The 18,820-nt window shown below is 42.5% G+C and overlaps 1 protein-coding gene across 1 annotated transcript in view; it reads right to left on the bottom strand.

Moving 5' to 3' along the window:
- RASAL2 (RAS protein activator like 2) overlaps positions 1–16,466 on the bottom strand; it is a 158,491-nt gene extending 142,025 nt beyond the window's left edge. The window contains exon 1 of the mRNA XM_054384631.1: positions 16,428–16,466. The gene's annotated coding sequence lies outside the window, so the exon portion shown is untranslated. The remainder of the gene's footprint in view (positions 1–16,427) is intronic.
- Between the last annotated feature and the right edge of the window lie 2,354 nt (positions 16,467–18,820).

The following is an 18,820-nucleotide window of genomic DNA, read 5'->3' as shown; positions in this document are numbered from 1 at the left end:
TCCTCTCTGTGACAGAGTGAATAACCCTACTATATTTCTGCAGCTTTGTATATATATTTTCCAATCTAGCTCCTCAAACACTGGAAATCCTGCTGTAAAGCCAAGTAGCAGCAAAACATAACCAACTAATTGCCAATAATCTCCAAAATCATTGCACTTACTGTGTAAATAAGGAACTTCAGCAACTTCCATAATTATAATTATTGCATTTACTATATAAGCACCACAAATAACAGAAATGTTCTGTCTGCTGTCATGATTCTTACCCTGCACTGGTGTGAAGTGCAAGACTTTGTGATAGCTCAGGTGGAAAGATGGGTAGCAACAGGGTATCAGCAGAGAGGTTTTTCCAGGGTCCAGTGCCAAGCAGTGACGTGTTCTGGAGTCTGGGTTACTGCTAGAAAATGCCAAAAGGCAGACTCGGGGGTTTCACAGTCAATTAAAAAGTCCAGTCAGTAACAAGAAAATGATCCATTAGATGACACAAACCAAAACATACTTCTGCAGTATTTAAGGCTAACGGTGTTGGACACCCATGGAATCTGTGTGTGATGGAAGGAACAGGACCAAACAGACTTCTTTTTTGAAATCACTAAAGACACACTTGAGATTCTGCTTAGTTTTACATTCAGTCTGCACAGGGGTTCATGACAGCTTTGATATCCAGTGGTGTTTTCACCTGTTAGACCACACTGCAAACAACAATGGTTTGAGAATTTGGAAAAGACCTTTAAGATTATCAAGTCCAATCATTATCTAACTCTGCCAAGTCTGGTACTAAACCATGTCCCCTCAGCACTACATCTCTGTGTCTTAAACACCTTCAGGGACAGGGATTCAACCACATCCCTGGGGAGCCTGTTTCAGAAGCTTTTCTGATATTCAACCTAAACCTCTCCTGGTGCAACTTGAGGCCATTTCCTTTCATCATACCACTTGTTACCAGGGAGAAGAGACCAACTCTCACCTTGCTACAACCTTCTTTCAAGTAGTTGTAGAGAGAATCTGCATACACAATAGATTTCAAGCATTAGCCATGAAGGGGCACTGGGAGCTGGTCATACAAATAACCAAAAGGAAGAATTTGCATATTCAGAATTATTTCAGTCACTGAATTTAGGGAGGATAAATCCTTGAGCTGTATGAGAACTAGCCTAACCCCCCCACCTCACAGCCCCTCCAAAATGCTTTACTAGTATTAGCAGATTAAATTGCAACAACTGACAGTAAATCAGCAGTGTGCAGGAGTTCAATATTAAACCTTTGTCTAAAGAGAGAAATAAGATCACAGTAGGAAAGATGAAAACATGCCAGCATTTTAAAAAGATAAAAATTGGAATTAAAACATTTAACACCAGCTTGGGAAGTGGGTCTGTGTAAAATTCCAGTTGCTGTAGCACTAACTGCTACTTGCTGCATGGAGAAAGTACTAAAAGAAGCAACCAAAAGTGAAGGAAGAAGAGACGAGGGGGAGAAAAAAAAAAAAAGCAGTTATTAAATCTGAATGACCTTCTAACCAGAAGAGTTCTTTCTCCATATGTCGCCTGCCAGGAACAGTCTCAAATCAGTGCAAAAGCCAGAAGTCAGGGACAGTGATGAAGCGCTGAAATGAAGACCTACCTTCTGCCAGGCTGAGGCAGCTGCCATCCCAGTGCCAGGGCTGGGAGAGATTTTGCAACTGCAACAAACAGCCTTCAGAGCCAAGAGATGAGGCAAGGTGACCTGCAGGCACCGAAACAGCACAAGACTGGGGGAAAGGGAGAACACCTTCCTTGACTAAATCTGTGTGTGTTTGTGATTTAGGGAATGATTAAAGACGTCTGTTGCAGGACATTCCCTGTGATAATGCTGCATGATCTCTGAGAGATGAACCTGTGCATCCTAACACCCAGCCTGAGAACTTCAATGAAAGCCCTTAAAAGTTAGTATTAAAATCAGAGAATCATTGTGTTGGAAGGCACCTTTGAAGGTCATCTAGTCCACACCCCTTGCAGCAGGCAGGAAAAGCCCTAACTAGATCAGGTTGTCCAGAGTCCCATCAAGCCTGACCTTGAACGTCTTCAGGGATGGGACCTCCACCACCTCCCTGGGTAACCTCTGCCAGTGTTGCACTACTCTTGTAGTAAAATATGTCTGATGTCTGACAGTAACACATCAAAAAAAAGGTTCTCCCAAAAAGAGAAAAATCATGTCAACCCCTGAAGAGAGAGAAAGGAGAGGGAAGAAACAGAATTTATCTTCTGGAGGCTATTTAGGGAACGAATTTGTGGCCCATGCACACACTTTCTGACTACAGAATAAAAAGTAACTGGACACAGAAAAGAATTTGCACAAAGCGCAAGCAATTACACCCCAGGAATAGTCCTCAGCTATTAAAGCTGTCCTTCTGAGGACTGGCCAAAGCCCAGTCCACCACCGCCTGCACCTAACAATGAGCCATGCCCAGCACACAAGCACTTCATTTCTTTTGTGTCTTTTCATTCATTATTACTATACCAGAGACTACTTCTCTTTCAAGCTCCAAAATGACTTTGTTTTTGTTTCATGAGGTGTGAACAACTAGCTTACCAGATGACAGAACTGCCTGTTTCTGAGGTCAGTTCTCTCTAAAATGAGCATGAAAAGCCCCATTTTTAAGCATGCACAAGTAGCACTTCCAGGGTACAGCCATTATTCAACAATCTCTTAGAAAAAAGAATATTCTCAAGTATTTCCACTGCAAAAATGGAAACTAAGCAAAAGCTTTAACAACAGGACCAGCAAGAAAAAATAAACCCCCCCACATTCCATGGTCCTGCTTTGAGCAAAATCCTTTCCAGTTTACATTTCACAACTCCATGCATGCTCCCAGCTTGGGGAAGAGCAGCCAAAAAGCTGCCCAGCAGACAGGGATCTGGGGGTGCTGGTCAATGATTGTCTGAAGATGAGCCAGCATGTGCCCAGGTGGCCAAGAAGCCCAAGAGCATTCTGGCCTGGATCAGAAACTGTGTGGTTGCCAGGACCAGGGCAGTGATTGTCCCCCGTGCTCAGCGTTTGTGAGGCAACACCTCAAATACTGTGTTCAGTTTTGGGCCCTTCACTACAAGAAGGACACTGAGGTGCTGGACTGAGTCCAGAGAAGGGCAATGAAGCTAGTGAAGGGTCTAGAATACAAGTCTTGTGAAGAGTGGTTGAGGGAACTGGGGTTGTTCAGTCTGGAAGCTGAGAGAAAACCACATTGCCTTCTACAACCCCCCAAAAGGAGGTTAGAATGAGGTTTGGTTTGGTTTCTCCTCTCAAATAACAAGTAATAGGACAAGAGCAAACAGTCTCAAGTTGTGACAAGGGAAGTTTAGGTTAGACATAAGGAAAAATTTCTTCCCTGAGAGTTGTTAAGCACTGGAACATGCTGCCTAGGGAAGTGGTGTAGTCATCATCCCTGAAGGAATTTAAGAGATGTGTAGATGTGGTGCTTAAGAACGTGGTTCACTGGTTGAATTGGCACTGTTCAGTTAATGGTTGGACCTACTAATCTTGAGGGTCTTTTCCAGCCTTAATAATTTCTGAAATGCTTTTTATTTAAACCCTCAGCTAGTTTTATATGAGTCTCTTTAGGGTGCTGCTATCACACCACCAAAGAAACCAGCTTTCAGAAAGAAGCCCTAATTGTCCATAAAACAAATTACTGCCAGCCCTGTGAAATGACCTGCCCAATACCCAGCTGCAACTAAGGTCACAGGAGGCAGCAGTTTCAGTAAAGACACTTCTGTCTTGATGTGCAACTGTTACCAAAGAGGTTACCTGATTAAAAGGTTCCTCAGGGCCTTTATGTTTACTCACTTCCCCAGTAAAAGGGAAAATGAGCTGTTACTTGCTTTTTTCACCTTAACCACCCTAGCACTGTCCACAACCTGTCCCCTGTCCTCACTGAGTAGTGCAGAACTGCTGTGAACAATAAAGTCTGACTTTGAAATTGTATCTCGAAGTTTCAAACCAACCTGCCAACAAGCCAAAAGCATTTGCTCCACATGTAAAACCCAAAGCCAGGCTGGGCTTTATAAACATCAGCAACCTCCAAAGCTAGACTGCATTAATGAGCATGTGCATTCCAACTCCAATAGATGAGACAGCACAAGTATGGCTTCACTTAGTGACTTATTGTAATCTGTGCCTTATAAAAAGGTTTTTACACATATGAAACACTCGTATACCAGTGAGACATAAAATCAGGATGTAATCAAATCTCCCTGGTTTTATGGACAAATCCCTCGGGACTTCAAACTGCAAACCCGAACATGAATAATTGCATCAATTGTCTAATAAAGACCATGTGCCTCAGGGCTGGGCTACACAAGTTTTCACGAGGTCTGCATAATAGTTTTGGAGGTATTTTTACTTCAAATAAGCAATCCAGTTAAGCAGAGATAAACATGCACACGCATCAGTGGCCTTGTTTAAACAATGCACCAATTATTGCGATAAATCTGGCTGCCAAATCTAAATATAGACTTTTAGGAGAAAACAATGGAGTTTGAGTAGGAGACAGACTTCTCATATTTACTGTTTACCTAATTATCCAAATGAATGCACAGTTTGGCCTCCCTCCCCCTTGCAAGCTGCATGACCACTTTCCCCCTCGGAGCCAAGAGAGGTCTGGCTGTGACTGGAATCGCAGCGTGATCCGGCACATTGGATGTTACGAGAGAGCTTGGTGCCATTTCAAAGCTTGCATCAGGGTTTGGGTATGCGTGTGCTCTGCTCCCCCCAGACAGCCCCATGCCTGACACAAGGCAGATAGCCACCACAGGACTGACTCACAGCTACAGGAACAGGGTATTAATTTTTATTTAAATGAATGCATGGAGAAGGAGAAAAAAAAAAAAAAACACACCAAAGAAAAATCCCGTTCAAAACACACTTAAAGTTTCCAACTTTGGGTGCCCAAACAGGAAATGAGGGGAGGAGAGAGAATGGGGAGAAGATTAAAAAAAAAGAAAGGAGGAGGAAACAGTTGTTTTATTCAGGGTTATATTTTTAGACTATTACTAGTTTTGTTTTGTCACTGTGCTACAGAACCTAGGCCTCTGTGAATTAATGCAGCATTATCCTTTCTAATTTTTGCTAAGTCTATGCTGCAGTATTAACCTAATCTTCTTACACGGGGCATTGCAGGGCACTTGCTCCCCTCCACACCCTGCTGTGGTCAATGTTTTTCCACCCCAGATACTCCTGACTGCAGGAAACATCTAGCCATACACACTCTCTTTCTCCACACCACATAAGAATGAGTAGAATTCATCCCTTTTGGGTTGGGAAACCAAATCCACATGCTGAGAACAGTGAACTTGAAATGTTGACTTGGTTTGAAGCATACCAAGGTGATGTGACTGCTAATTGTAACACAGAGGAAGGAGCCCTGATGAAATGCTTTTCCTTCTTGCTAAAAATACTCACGACTTAGAGTCTTTGCCCTCCTTGATCTATTGATAATTATAAAAGCAAAGCTCAATTTTCCTGGGCAGGCTGAAGCTAAATGAGAGAAATCTGTGTCCATTACAACCTGATCTATTTTAGTTCCTAGCAGTTATGTAGCACATTTATTGCTTCAAAACAAAGTTAAAACTCACTTGTATTTTCTTTCACAAGCTTCCCTCCCCAGATGTCACTGCCAAGGTTATTGTCAAACTATTTTTTTTATTTCCTTTCTCCGTGCTTGCACTGTACAGGGCCAAACCCATTTGTGACTTCCCTCCCTGGATGCCAGTTGCCACGCACAGATCAATGGTACAGAAATACAATGACTTACAGTAAAGAAATCATTTGGGAAAACAAACAAACATATGCAGCTCAATTTATTTATAAATACCTTCAAAAAGGAGCCTGGAAACATTCCACCCCTGGGCTGGGGATACATGAGGCAGAAGCGGTGAGGAGTGGCAAGGGAAGAGGCAGACAGAACTTTTTTGGTTTTTTGCTTTCTTCTTTCAAAAAAAAAAAAAAAAAAAAACCAAAAAACAAAACAGGAAAGGCCAGGAAATCCTCCCAATTCAGCATTCCCAACACCACCACCTTAGATGAACACAAGGTCTTCGCTTCCTGCTCCCCTCTCACCTCACAACAAGTGAGGACAGAGCAGGACTGTCCTGACATCAGACCTCACAAGAATGCTACAGAGAAGGAGAAAACCCTGTAGGTCAGCTCAGCACAAGCCTGAGGTTATACTATTTGTCTGGGAAATCTACAACATCTTATCCTGTATCAAAGCATCTATTATTTTTAACCAGGAAAACAGAGATCAGCTCCTAGGGTCAGTACAGTTTCTCCTACATTTCTTCTCTCTAAATCAAAGATGAACTCTCCAGGTCTCCTGTAAAAACCAGTGAGGCTCTTCACTTACCATCATGAGCTGGGTGAATTTTGGGGTAAAGATAGTTAAAAAGGAAGGAATGACAGAAGGAAAAGACTCCAAAGCTCAGAACAACTTCTCCCCACTTGCAACCCCACTGTAAAGGGGCAAGGGGAACAAGGACCCATTAGCTCTGCTCCTGCTCACACCAGACACAGAAGAGGAGAAAAGGCAGTGGAGCACACTTAAAAGTCTCCATTCCAACTCATACCTCAGGTTCCTGCTTCAGAATGGCTTTGTTCTATTTATCCCAGCAGCAGAGCAAGGCACAAACATGTCCACCCCATAAGGTGCTGGTGGCACAGGATTAACACAAAATTTTGAGGCTCAGGGAGAAGTTGCATGATTTTACCATCATGCAGTTGGCATGACTTCCATTAACAGAGGCTAAAAATCACCTCCTTGTATAAATAGAGGGACACAATGATAACTGAAACCAAAACAAAATTAAGTTTCTCCTCCCTGAAAAGCTGTCAAGAGTATCAAATCCTTCTTTTATCTTCCTGACTGTCTAAAAAGCTGAAAGAAGAAAACTGATTATTACTCTGGAATAAACTGGAAAAGGGTAGAAAAAAAAAAGGGGGAGGGGATAAATCAGGGCTTATCTTCTTAAAATATAAACCCCTCAAGGAATATAATTTGCTGCAATTAAATATAAAAAGACAATCCTCAAGATAAGCCTTAACAAATCACCTTAAGAGTTTAGTAAGTTGTGGTTTGGTTTTGGGGGATTTTAGAATCCATGCATTGGGTGTTTTAAACTGATCTGTCAAATCTCCTTCTGAACCTCTCACAAGTGATGAGCACAGGAGCCAGAAGAGAAGCATACAGGACAAGCTGGTGTCTAGAACCACTAAGATAAATATTCTAAACCTCTTTATTGAAAAAGTTAATTCTGAAACTAGCAAAAAGTCTCAGGTCTCAGCCTATACCGTGTATAACATCACCAAACTTCTGCAGAGCACCATATATTCCACTACCAGACACAGTGATGTCACCATGGGAAGCTGAGTGCCCTGCTATCTACCTTTTGGCTTTCACAGATCATCAAGAAATCTATGACATCAAAATACTTGAGAAGAGCTGTTAATTCCATAGATATTTATTGTCCTGCAGTAAATACACCAACATTTTTACACTTAAGACTATTAGATGTTGATATTTAAAATAATCATGGGATCACAGAATGGTTTGAGAAAGGATCTTAAAGATCATCCTGCTCCAACCCTCCTGCCATGGGCAGGGACGCCTTCCACTAAAGCAGCTTGCTCAAGGCCTCATCCAACCTGCCCTTGAACACCTCCAGGGAGGGGGCATTCACAACCTCCCTGGGCAGCCTGTTCCCGTCTCTCACTGCCCTCGCTGTAAAGAATTTCTTCCTAATCTCCAGTCTGAATTTCCCCTCTTCCAGCTTCAATCCATTCCCCCTCCTACTATCACTACAAGCCCTTGCAAAAAGTCCCTCCCCAGCTTTCTTGTAGGTCCCCTTCCTGTATTGGAAGGCTGCTCCCCCAAGCCTTCTTTTCCCCAGGTTGAACAGCCCCAACTCTCTCAGACTGTTCTCACAGCAGGGATGTTCCAGCCCTCTGATCATCTTTGTGGCCCTTCTCTGGACCCTCTCCAACAGTTCAATGTCCTTCTTGTATTGGAGGCCTGAGAACAGGACACAGCACTCCAATCCTTATACACTCTTTAGAAGTTATTTTAACAAGCTGCCTTTTGAGTTTCCTTGTCTTTGCTTTCTGGGTCACTCCAGTCTAGATACAGGCTCTATTTCCTGTGCACAGAAGGCATGAGCTCTTTTTTCTCTATTTTCTTACTCACTTTGTTCCATACACACAGAGATGTTCCCCAATCAGCTGAGAAATGGAATGCTCTGTTCCCAGAGCAGATAACATGACTCACTCTGTACTCACAAGACATGGTATAAGATCTTCCACATTCTCCCCCCAAATCCCAATCATTTTGCAAACTGTTAGTGTTCCAAGCACTAAACCAGCTTCAAATCTTAGAATGTGTCCCCAATTTAGCAGATCATAGTGGTTTGAGTGGACATACAGGTAGGTAGAGACTCAGTTTGCAAAGCTGCAATGGTCAGCTTGACAGAAGAGGGATGCTTAACATCACTCTCAAGAGTATGGGCTGGGCTGGCCACTAAATGACAAGTGACAGATGCTCTTCTATTAACCCCTCTCCCTTCCCAAAGGGAAGAGAAAGGGCATAAGGGAGAGAGCCTGTAGTACTGGAGAAGAAAACAAAAACTCCTTTAATTAAAATAATGATGATAAAATGAAATATATAATAAGAAATACAAACTAATATTATACCCAACCCCTCTGATGGCAGTTAGTCACTGTCACCATTGATGCTGTTAAAAGTCCCAGACTGCAATCAGTAGCAGATGGGAACTGGATTCAGGAACACATGGACTTGGATTGAATGAAGAATGGAGAGAGACCTCCTTGGACACCAACCACTGAAGAAGAGGCTTGATCTTTGCCATCCCTTAGCTTTATACTGAATATGACATACATGGAATGGAATCCCTTATTGGTCAGTCCAGGGACATGTGTCCTGTCTGCTCCTCCCCAGAGGTGTCACCTCATACTTAGTGCACCACAACGTGGCACACAAGATTTAGCAGCGACCTTGGTCTGCAGCCCAGCCCTTGGCAGTAACTCTAAACATCAGCATTAGTATGGCTAGAAGCAGCCACTGCCTGTGCAACCATGCCCTGAACTTCAGAAAGTGCCCTCACTGTGCAGAGACTGAGCTGAGAAGTAAGATCACTGAACAGAACTTGTTCTGTTCTAAATCAAAGCAGGACAGCCATCAACAGTCAGCTTGGTATTTACTGGTGCATCCTGAGTCACAGAAGTAGAAGTGAACAGAAGCAAACCCAACGCAGGTTCACACCAAGCTGCTAATGTACCCTGCAGAAGCAAGCTCTGGCTATAAGGAGGTTGACCTCGTGGGAGCATTTTCTTCTCAGCTGTTTAAAATCTTTCACTTTGGTGATTGTGGGTTTACAATCCCACAGTTTAAAACCACACATCTGAAGAAGCTATAGCAAAGGCAGGAGAAGACATATACCTCTTAAATTACTGACTTTATAACTGAAATCAGTCTATGATGGAATTACAAGTCTGCAACAAGTTTTCCAGAAATAGTGGAAGATTTATACAGAAATGATTGCACATCGATTTCTTACTCAGAATCTTTGTCACATTCACTGGAAAAAAAAAAAAACAACAAAACCAAAACCAAACCAAAACCATTAGTTTTATTCTTGTCCTTCATTCTTCTGCCCTACTGTGTTTTCTCAGTTATATTTTCCACTCACTCTCCTCTCTGCTCTTCCCATGTAACAACTCTCGAGCACAACCAACAGATGGATTAAATCACACAAGCTTTCCTGAGCAGTCCGTGTCCGTTCCATGCCAATCTAGAAGGATTTTAAGAGACTGCAGATTGCTGAAGTTAGCAGGAGAGTTGGCCCACCTGCATGTCTGCTTTCAGCCCATTTTTAAAAGTCCTCCTTAAAATCAGAGTTCTAGACTATCAAATAACAGATCATTAGACCTTACAATGCAAAAAAACCACCAATATATTACAACACTGATTTAAGTGTTCTCCTTTTAACACTGTTTAAAGTTAGCAATGACAGGAATACTGACAGGAGAGCTTTGGCTCCATTACCATTAAGGTCTCTAAATTTTGTACTAAATAGCAAAGGGAATTTCTGAATGAACCAGAAGCTGGCAATTCCTGGGTAATCCCCCCAAAACAGTGGGAGGGATCACTGCTCTCACATTCTTTTTCTATTATTAAATGCAATGTAACTTGATGCAAGGATTCCCAGTAAAATAACTGAAGCCAATTGCCACAAACTATACTACTGGGAAAACTGAGCAGAGTGAAAAACCAATGCAGCAATACAAAAGAGACTAGTGACACACAACACAGTTTCCCACTAAAGAAGAAGGAGCAATAAATATGTACTTAAAGCTCAGTAGTTTAGAGCCAGCAATAATAGGGGAAACATGACAGAGAGAGGAAAGGGAAGGAAGAAACATATTTATTATTACAAGATCTTAACTTCAGGGATTCCAGGAGTAGTAAAGAAGCAACAAAGAACATTTCACTGCAGCTTCTGACATCGATGGGTCTAATGCTGGCCTTACCTGAACACATGAATTTTGACAATTGATGTGGAGCTCAAAACCTGACAGCTGGAAAGCTGTAATTTAGCAAGGGTAGCTATTTTTGAGCACCTACTCTGGAAAAAAACCTGAATTTAGCTCAGAGAAGAACTAGCCACTGCCTGCAATTGTCCCAGAAAGTATGTGGTGGTGTCAGAAGATTCATACAGGGATTTTTAAAGCTTTAAAATCTACAGACACAAGCAGAAAAGCCATGTTTGTACTTTTTCTGACTAGCCTAATTATAACTTTTAGCCTCAAAGCAACTTTCAGCAGTAACTGAACTCCAAGTTTCACTCACTCTGAGCTCAAATTCACTCTCCCTTCTACCTAAACCATCACCTAATTCATTCTATCCTCCCAGGCCCTGCTAAGACTGGAAAAATCTCATTTCCAAAATGAATTCCCTCCCTTGCTGTTATCTGATGAGAACCCTCAGGACTGCAAATTTAATCATGATCATATTAGCATATACTGACAGGAGAACCCAAAAGCTTGAAGTGTTTACACTACCAGCAATAACTGCTGTTAATTTACACAGTGGTAGTAGTGGAGAGCTGGTTTGTGGAAGGCAAAATAGCTCCCTGCCACAGCTGATATTACAACCACCCTCTGTGAATTTTAGTTGGGTAAATGCAGGGATATTAAAAAACCTGATTAAGATAATTTAAGATAGATAATGAAACATCGAAAAAACCCTTCCCTGTTCAGAATTACAGAGGCTTTCCTCTGGTACAGCTTAATGCAATTTGGAATGAATTCTTTGGAAAAATTCTACTGATCACTAAAAAAGCCTGTCCCAAAATAGTCAGGGTATCTACTGCATGTCATGGGGGAGAATGCACAGATCTAGGAAAACTCAAAAATACCCTTGACAGAGCATGTTTACTGAGCTCTCAAAGCAGAAACACAGAGGGGATCCTAAAGAGTATTATTAGTCCAGGGTTTTTTTTGAGGCTGGAAAGGCTACAAATGTGGAACTCCTAATTATCTTGTGGAGAATATGAGCCCAAATCTATCACAGAGCTGAAAAAGAAAGCCTGGTCTTCAGGATTGCTAAAGACTATGACTTCTGCTCTGGGAATAGAGAAATATTTTGTTTTTGTCATGTCAGAAAGGGACTGCTAATCTTCCATAGAGAAAAGCAAATATGGAACAACACATGCAGACTTGTTGGCATCCCTTGGTTATTTGTAGTGAAGAGAAGAGACAGACAGAAAGACAAAGAATAGAGAAGAGTTTATTTTTAAATATAAGGTAGCTTCAGAGGCGATACTAAATGATTTATTACTAATAAGGTTGTAGCCAGGCAGGAGTCAGTCTCTTCTGCCTAGTATCAGGTGACAGGAACGAGAAAATGGCCTGAAATTGTGCCAGGGGAGGTTTAGGTTGAATATTAAGGAAAAATTTCTTCACTGAAAGAGTGGTCAGGCATTAGAATAGGCTACCCAGTAGTCACCATCCCTGGAGGTGTTCAAGAAACATGTGGCCATGATAGAAGAATCCATTATCACTAACCAGATTCCAAATATTTCTGACATTTGCAAGACTTTTGTTCATACTGTGCTTAGTAAATAAATATGTTCTATAGCATGCTCATAAATGCCACTGCACTCAGGTGACTGCATTCAAGGAGGCTGGAGCAAGGTGTGGACTCCTCTCTTCGCCCTAATAACAAGTGACAGGACAAGAGGAAATGGCCTCAGGTTGCACCAGGAGAGGTTTAGGTTGGATACTAGAACGAACTTCTTCCCTGAAAGGGTTCTCAAACACTGGAACAGACTCCCTGGAAGGTGGTGGAATTCCCATCCTTGGAGGTGTTTCAAAGACACAGAGATATGGTGCTGAGGGACATGGTTTAGCACCAGCCTTGGCAGAGTTAGCTAATGGTTGCACCAGATGATCTTAAAGGTCTTTTCCAACCAAAACAAATCTACACTGAAGCTCCCTTAGCCATGGTCTTCTGATATGACAGAAAGGTATTGGCTACTAACTTTCAAAACTCTTCTATTTCGTGTACAGCCATTTACTGTAAAGGCCCCCAAAGTATCATCCTCAGCAGTCTCACATATAAGATATTCCTGATGCTTTAAAAAGCAGAACCCTCCAAGATTCCTGTCAGGCTGCCATGATTTACCTGCCAAAAGAAAGTAACATTAGGATGGTAAGACCATTAAGGCTGTTTTTCTCTTGTGCTATTTGAGAGCTTTGATGTGACAACTTTAACTTTCAGCTAACAGCTTCTTGTATCTAACATCACCTCGCACAACCTTCAGATGATGTGGCAGCACCACTGGTGGTGGTGCAGCTGAAATAATGGGTGTCATTTCAAACATCAACTAAAAGGAAGCAGAGCATGCAGTTAGAAAACAAAGCATTTGCTTAGATAAGTTCTTCTTTATAAGTTTTTCTTGCTTTGCTGTTCTTTAATGTGTGGAGTTTTCCATGCAGTTTGTATTTTTCTATTTTAGAAGGCAAACAATGTTAAAAGAACTGCCACTTTCAGTTTACTTAAATGTCTCTTCAGATAGGGCATGGCTCAAGCTGATCCCAGCTTCTCCCAAATCCAGAAAGCAATTTGCATTTTCTCCTGCAGCCCTAGACTAGAAGACAGACAAATTAAACAGCATTTTTCAAGTGCAGGGATCTCAGAAGAGGAGAGATAAGCACAACAACATTTGTTAAGCTGGCAAAATGCCATTTGTCTACTCTGACCTTGACTTTTTATAACCTTTCTTGTTTTAAATAAAGATCAAAACCTTAGGATGTTCTGTTTCACCACTGCTTCATGAAGCATTCACAAATTCTCTACTATAACTAACCTTAAACACATTTATACAGAGGGGTCATTAAAAAACCAGCTGTCTTTAAGTGGAATATTGAAGTCCTGCAGAAATAGCCTCTGACCATGCCTATTCTTACACAAAAGCTCCCACTTACAAGTTCCTGCTAAAGGCCAGTGTTCTTTCATTAGTTCATTAATCCCACAATCTCTGGAAGCTATTGTGAGTTGGTGGTGGCTAAGCAAATGCAGACATTTGGGACACACAAACAAAAGATAATTTTCAGACACCCTGTAAGTAAATCACTAGGAACTTAAGAAATTAAAGAAAATGTTTTGAATGGCATGAGAAGAGTTAAATAAAGAACAGCAATCAGACACAGACCCTACATGGTAAAGGCAAAATGCTCACCAGCCTGTTTTGCTGCAGACTTTTCTTCTGCCAGAGTCACGTGTAGTGACACAGAATAAGGTGCAGAGCTTTATTCTTGCTGCTTCTCATAATTTAAACACCGGAAAATAAATACTGGAAGTGTCCTTTCTGCTTCTTCAGAGCGTTTCCTTCCTGTGCCCTTTCTTTTTCCATCTGACCACCCACGGCAGTGTTCCTTTTCTCCATGTACTAGTATGAAGATCTGGGCAGCAGGCTGGGATGACAGAACTGAGGTCTTGGCACCCAGACTCCCCAAATAAAGAAACCAAGCTGCTTTCAAGCACACGCTCTGTAGGGCTTGTATTTATACACCCTCTCCAAATGGTTTTATAAGATATATGCCTTCTCTTGGGCTAACCTTCCCACCAGCTGTACTTCAGATCATTCTCCCAGCATCCTGAACATCCTAACATCCTGCAGGTATTTAAAAACCACATTTAACACACAACGCCACCACGTAACTAATGGGACTTGAGTCTAAAATAAACCTCTCCAGAGATTCTGAATTCATAGAATGCACTGATTGGAAGGGACTTTTAGAAGTCATCTAGTCCTATCCCGCTGCACTAAGCAGGGACATCTTCAACTAGATCAGGTTGCTCAGAATCCCATCAAACCTTATCTTGAATGTCTTCAGGGATGGAGCCTCCACTACCTCCCTGGGCAACCTGTTCCAGTGTCCCACCACCCTCATATTAAAGAGCTTCTTCCTAACGTCCAGTCTAAATCTACCCTTCTCTAGTTTAAAATCCTTACCCCTTGTTATAGTGCTACATGCCCTTTTGCACAATCCCTTCCCCGTTTTCTTGTAGGCCTCCTACACACTAGAAGTTATCAAACCAATGCTTATTATGTTTCCCTCATCAAAGAATCATGCTTTCAAACACTCATGGTCTAAAACGTCTCTCAAGAAATCTGTGTGAGGTGTAATGTATGCTCTACTCATCTAATAGCTGCTAGACTTTTCGTCAAAAATACCCTCTACATTAATTATTATCATTCTGCCTTTTTTCAAGTGAAATTCCAAGTAGAATCATTCCAATCTCCTCAGCTCTCAAGCAAGGAAATACACGTATTTCTTTAATTCTTTAAATTAAAACACATAGATATGTGTTTCTTTTATTATATTCCTTACATTTTCACTCAGTTTCTTTTTGTAAGACTGATTAATAATCCCTGATCATTTACAGAGATTGCCTCTTCATTCATCTATTTCTCACACCACCTCTGTCACATTGTAATCAAGGAGATTATTCCATTTCAAGTGAAATCTCCTCTTTTCCTGGAGGCTTCATTGCTTCTAAGAAGTCTTGAGTGAGTGAAGAACAACTAGTAAATTTGGGCTAGAAGGGAACAGCATTTGCCAACAAGATCTCTTTCCCAGCAAAGACCAAAGCAATGCTTTGCACATCCAATCTGTAACTTCCAGGTAAGAGAAACTGCTTACATCTGTGTCTGAACTGTCCCCTCCAAAAATACAGGCTCAGCTGGGGCCTTGGGAGGGATCAGCAGAGGCCAGTAACTCACACAAAAGTCCTCTTGTCCAAGAACAACCTTTCATTAAAGTTTATACATTGATAAAATTGGCACTTGAAGAAACCTCAGCACATATGTCTCAGATTGTGCCCTCCTGTCCTTAACAAACCCTGGAGCAGAGCGAAGTTGCTGTGCTTGGGGAGGGTTGTTTTGGTCCCTGGTAACTGACCAAATCCATCCTAATTAGTCCAGGTTATTGAAGAGCCTTCTGCCCTATTAAAGATTGATTCACTCAGATATGCTGCTGCAAAAATCGCTTCCTGCTGTGGCAGTTTATGATGTTTGCTCTGCAGATCAGCAACATGAAGAAAGGACATTTGCACCAGAAAGACACAAGGATAATAAAATTAATTCCTGAAAGCTGAACCAGCCTCTTAAAAACACGCACTGGCTACACGTATAATCACACTCCATAATTATTCCAATTTGCACAATTAAGAGCTGAATAAACACCATAAATTTAAATGAAAACCCCAGGCACGGGCTGGTGCTGCTACTGGAATATTTTAAAATCCAGAATATACAACCCTGTTGATGATGATCTCTGTAATCACTGCAAGATGAGAGCCCCTAACTGAAATCTAGTTGGGTATTTACGCTATTCCTTATCCCGTGACAGCACCCACCACCAACAAAAGAATAAAACCAGAGCATTAAAGCTGCTTCTCCTCCAGTTTATATAATAGCATTGTTTTCTCCTCAATCCCATCTTGTGCTGCAGTCATATCTGACAGAACATTTTATATGCTCCTGAGATGCCCCTCTTCTGCAAGCTCCCTACTCCTCCTGAATTAAAAGCCATCCTAGAGAGTGCTGCTGTCATTGTAGCCAAGCTAAGGCAGAAATCTTAGGGCAGACTAAAGAACAGACATTAAAACCAACCGTGCTCCATAACTAGTGCATTTCTCTAGATAACCATCATCTCCACAGACACAGGTTTTGGCATTTCCACGCAGCCATCTCACACTGGCAATGGCAGATGAAAACAACAACAATACCCACCAGCTCTCTGCCCCTTTCTCCTGCTCCTAAACCAGCGCTTTCTGATCAGTTATCTTTCCCATCAGGCAAGAAGTTTCTCATACTCACCACTCAAGGTCTTTGTCTGCACTAGCACCTTCCTCACCAGGCTTGCCATACTGGAATTTTTACCCACGTTGTCTAAACCTGCTCAGGACCAAACCAGGTGGAAGAGTTCATAAAAAACACGCCTGCATCTAGTCCCTGCGTCTCTGCCAGCTCCTTGGCTTGTTCTACTGAGGCTGCAGAGCGTCTGGATGAAGAAGGCTGGAAACGCAGAGACACACAGACACACACACGTGTGCACGCACAGGAAGCTTGGAACAGAACCAGTATGAAACATACCCACTTCCTCCTTCATGCTCCAGTATCTCTGCTGTAAACAAGCACCGTGGATTAGCGAAGCCAAGCCGAAAAGTCCAGCAGAGAAGGACAAAAGAAGGGAGTGGCCCCCAGTAAGGAATAACTATTTTAAATACACAAACATCTTCCCATCAGATTAAAACGAGCTTTTAAATTAGGCAAATTCTGAAGCCATTGTTGTGACAGAATAACTCAAGACAAACAGGAGACACTGCTTCCTCCTCTGGAGAGGTCTCCTGGATTTCCAGTACGAAGAGTCCCGAAAGCTTTCCAAGCGCCTGGACGAAAGACTTGAGAAGTGTTTGTGTTGCTCCAGGGATAGAAAGCAAAGAAGGGGAAGGCAGATGCAGAAACAATCCCCACAAGAGGTACCACCAGCTATGACTGGTGCACCTTGCAGTGTAGGTGCCATGAACAAGCAGAGGAAGGATGCCCTGCCTCACAAGCCAGCCACCAGCTCTCAGAACAAGGTCAGCCTGGCAGGAGCATCTGTGTGTGTGCAAGCACTAGGCAGGACTCAACTGCAGTGATGTTTCATAAACAGCCTGCTTGTGTTTTGAGAAATCTCCACCTCACCCCACATAGCTTCAAGCTTCTCGGTTCTTCAGCAGGTTTTCTTCACTATTTTGTGGCATGTAACTCACAGCAGTTCCACCTCTGAGCCGACTGGAGAACACACCACCACTGTGCATCAGATGTGCCACCAAACTCTTTTGCTAGAGACCTCTGTGTCTGGGCATTTGACTTGCTGCTGGCAACAAATGCTCTCTTGACAGATAAAGAGCAGGCAGGCCAAGTTCTCCTGATCCAGAATGCTCCCAATGTCTTTGATCACTCCACTAGATCTCTAGCAAGTCCATGCACTCGGCAGGCAGGATGAGCAAGGACAGGCCCACCAGAGAGATGGAAGCCACCACTTCTGCCTACCAATGCCCTCGATGTCCTGCTGCAGACTGTGCCAAGCTGGGTGGCTCTGCAGAATACCCCCATGTGGTCTGCAGAGAGAGTGAGCCAAAGACCATTGTCCCATCCTCTCCTGTTGCAACAGGCTGCAGCAGCAGCCTTCCAAATCTGCAAGCCTAATGCCATCAGGAAGGCCTGCTGCATCCAGACATCCTTGGAAGAAGAGAAAAGGGAAGATAGAAAGGACAGTTTTGGTCCCCCAGCCAACAGTGACGATCCTCACCTTCAACCAGGACATAGCCATAGCAGCTCCCAGCAGGCAAGTCTGGTGTGAACTTCTCCCCAGCTGCCTAGTACAGGAAAGGCTAAGATTGAGTGTGGCTTCCTAGCACTAGAAATTTTTACCTTGTCTCTGAAAAGATACCAAAGTTATGGTAGCTCTTGGCCTGGGATCTTCAGCAGCCATTATCTTTATTGACAACCACAAGGAAACAGTGTCTGACCACTGTGTGGTTTCTCAAACAAAGTTGCATGGTGGCCAGCACTAAAGGCTGAGTGAAGAGAAGCTGGCAGCTTGGCAGTACTTAGCCTCAAGATGATAAGTGCCTGTCTGAAAAAACCCAGACAGATGCATGTTATTTACTTTTCCATCAAAGAGCACTTAGCTCATAAAAAAGCTTTAATACATCTAAGCTGAGAGATTCATGGCTGTCCAACAAATGTCCTTTTTGTTTCTACCTTGTCAAGCTGGCTACTAAAAGATCTCTCATTTTCACTTGCTCTCTTAATAAAGCAAGAGCAGATTCCACAGCCTACCTCTCCCCATCCTGTCTTTCAAGACAACCCAAATTTTCATAAAAGTAATGTCAAATTAATTTGCTGCTGTCCCTTAAGGCATCTAACTGCAAGATCAAGGGTCTGTGGGTCAAAAAATAGAGCTGCTCTTAAAATCGGAGACTTCACGTGGGACAAGTCTCACAACAACCCTTCATGTAAGACAGAGAAGTCACAGAGAAGCAGGGAAACAGAGGGCGAGCAGCGTCAAGCCCACCAGTCTTCTGCCAAAGGGCTGCTTTTCCTTGTTCACTGATCAAGACTAATATGTAGCACTTCATTATGGAAGAACTGGACACAGTTTCAAACCTTCATTTCAATTTAACCAGAAACAACAGGCTAACACCTAGGAGTCTGACTGA

Source organism: Indicator indicator, chromosome 10, assembly GCF_027791375.1.
Source record: "Indicator indicator isolate 239-I01 chromosome 10, UM_Iind_1.1, whole genome shotgun sequence".
Classification (NCBI taxonomy): Eukaryota; Metazoa; Chordata; class Aves; order Piciformes; family Indicatoridae; genus Indicator; species Indicator indicator.
Note: the sequence above shows the minus strand (reverse complement) of the source record. Positions and strands in the feature narration are given on the sequence as shown.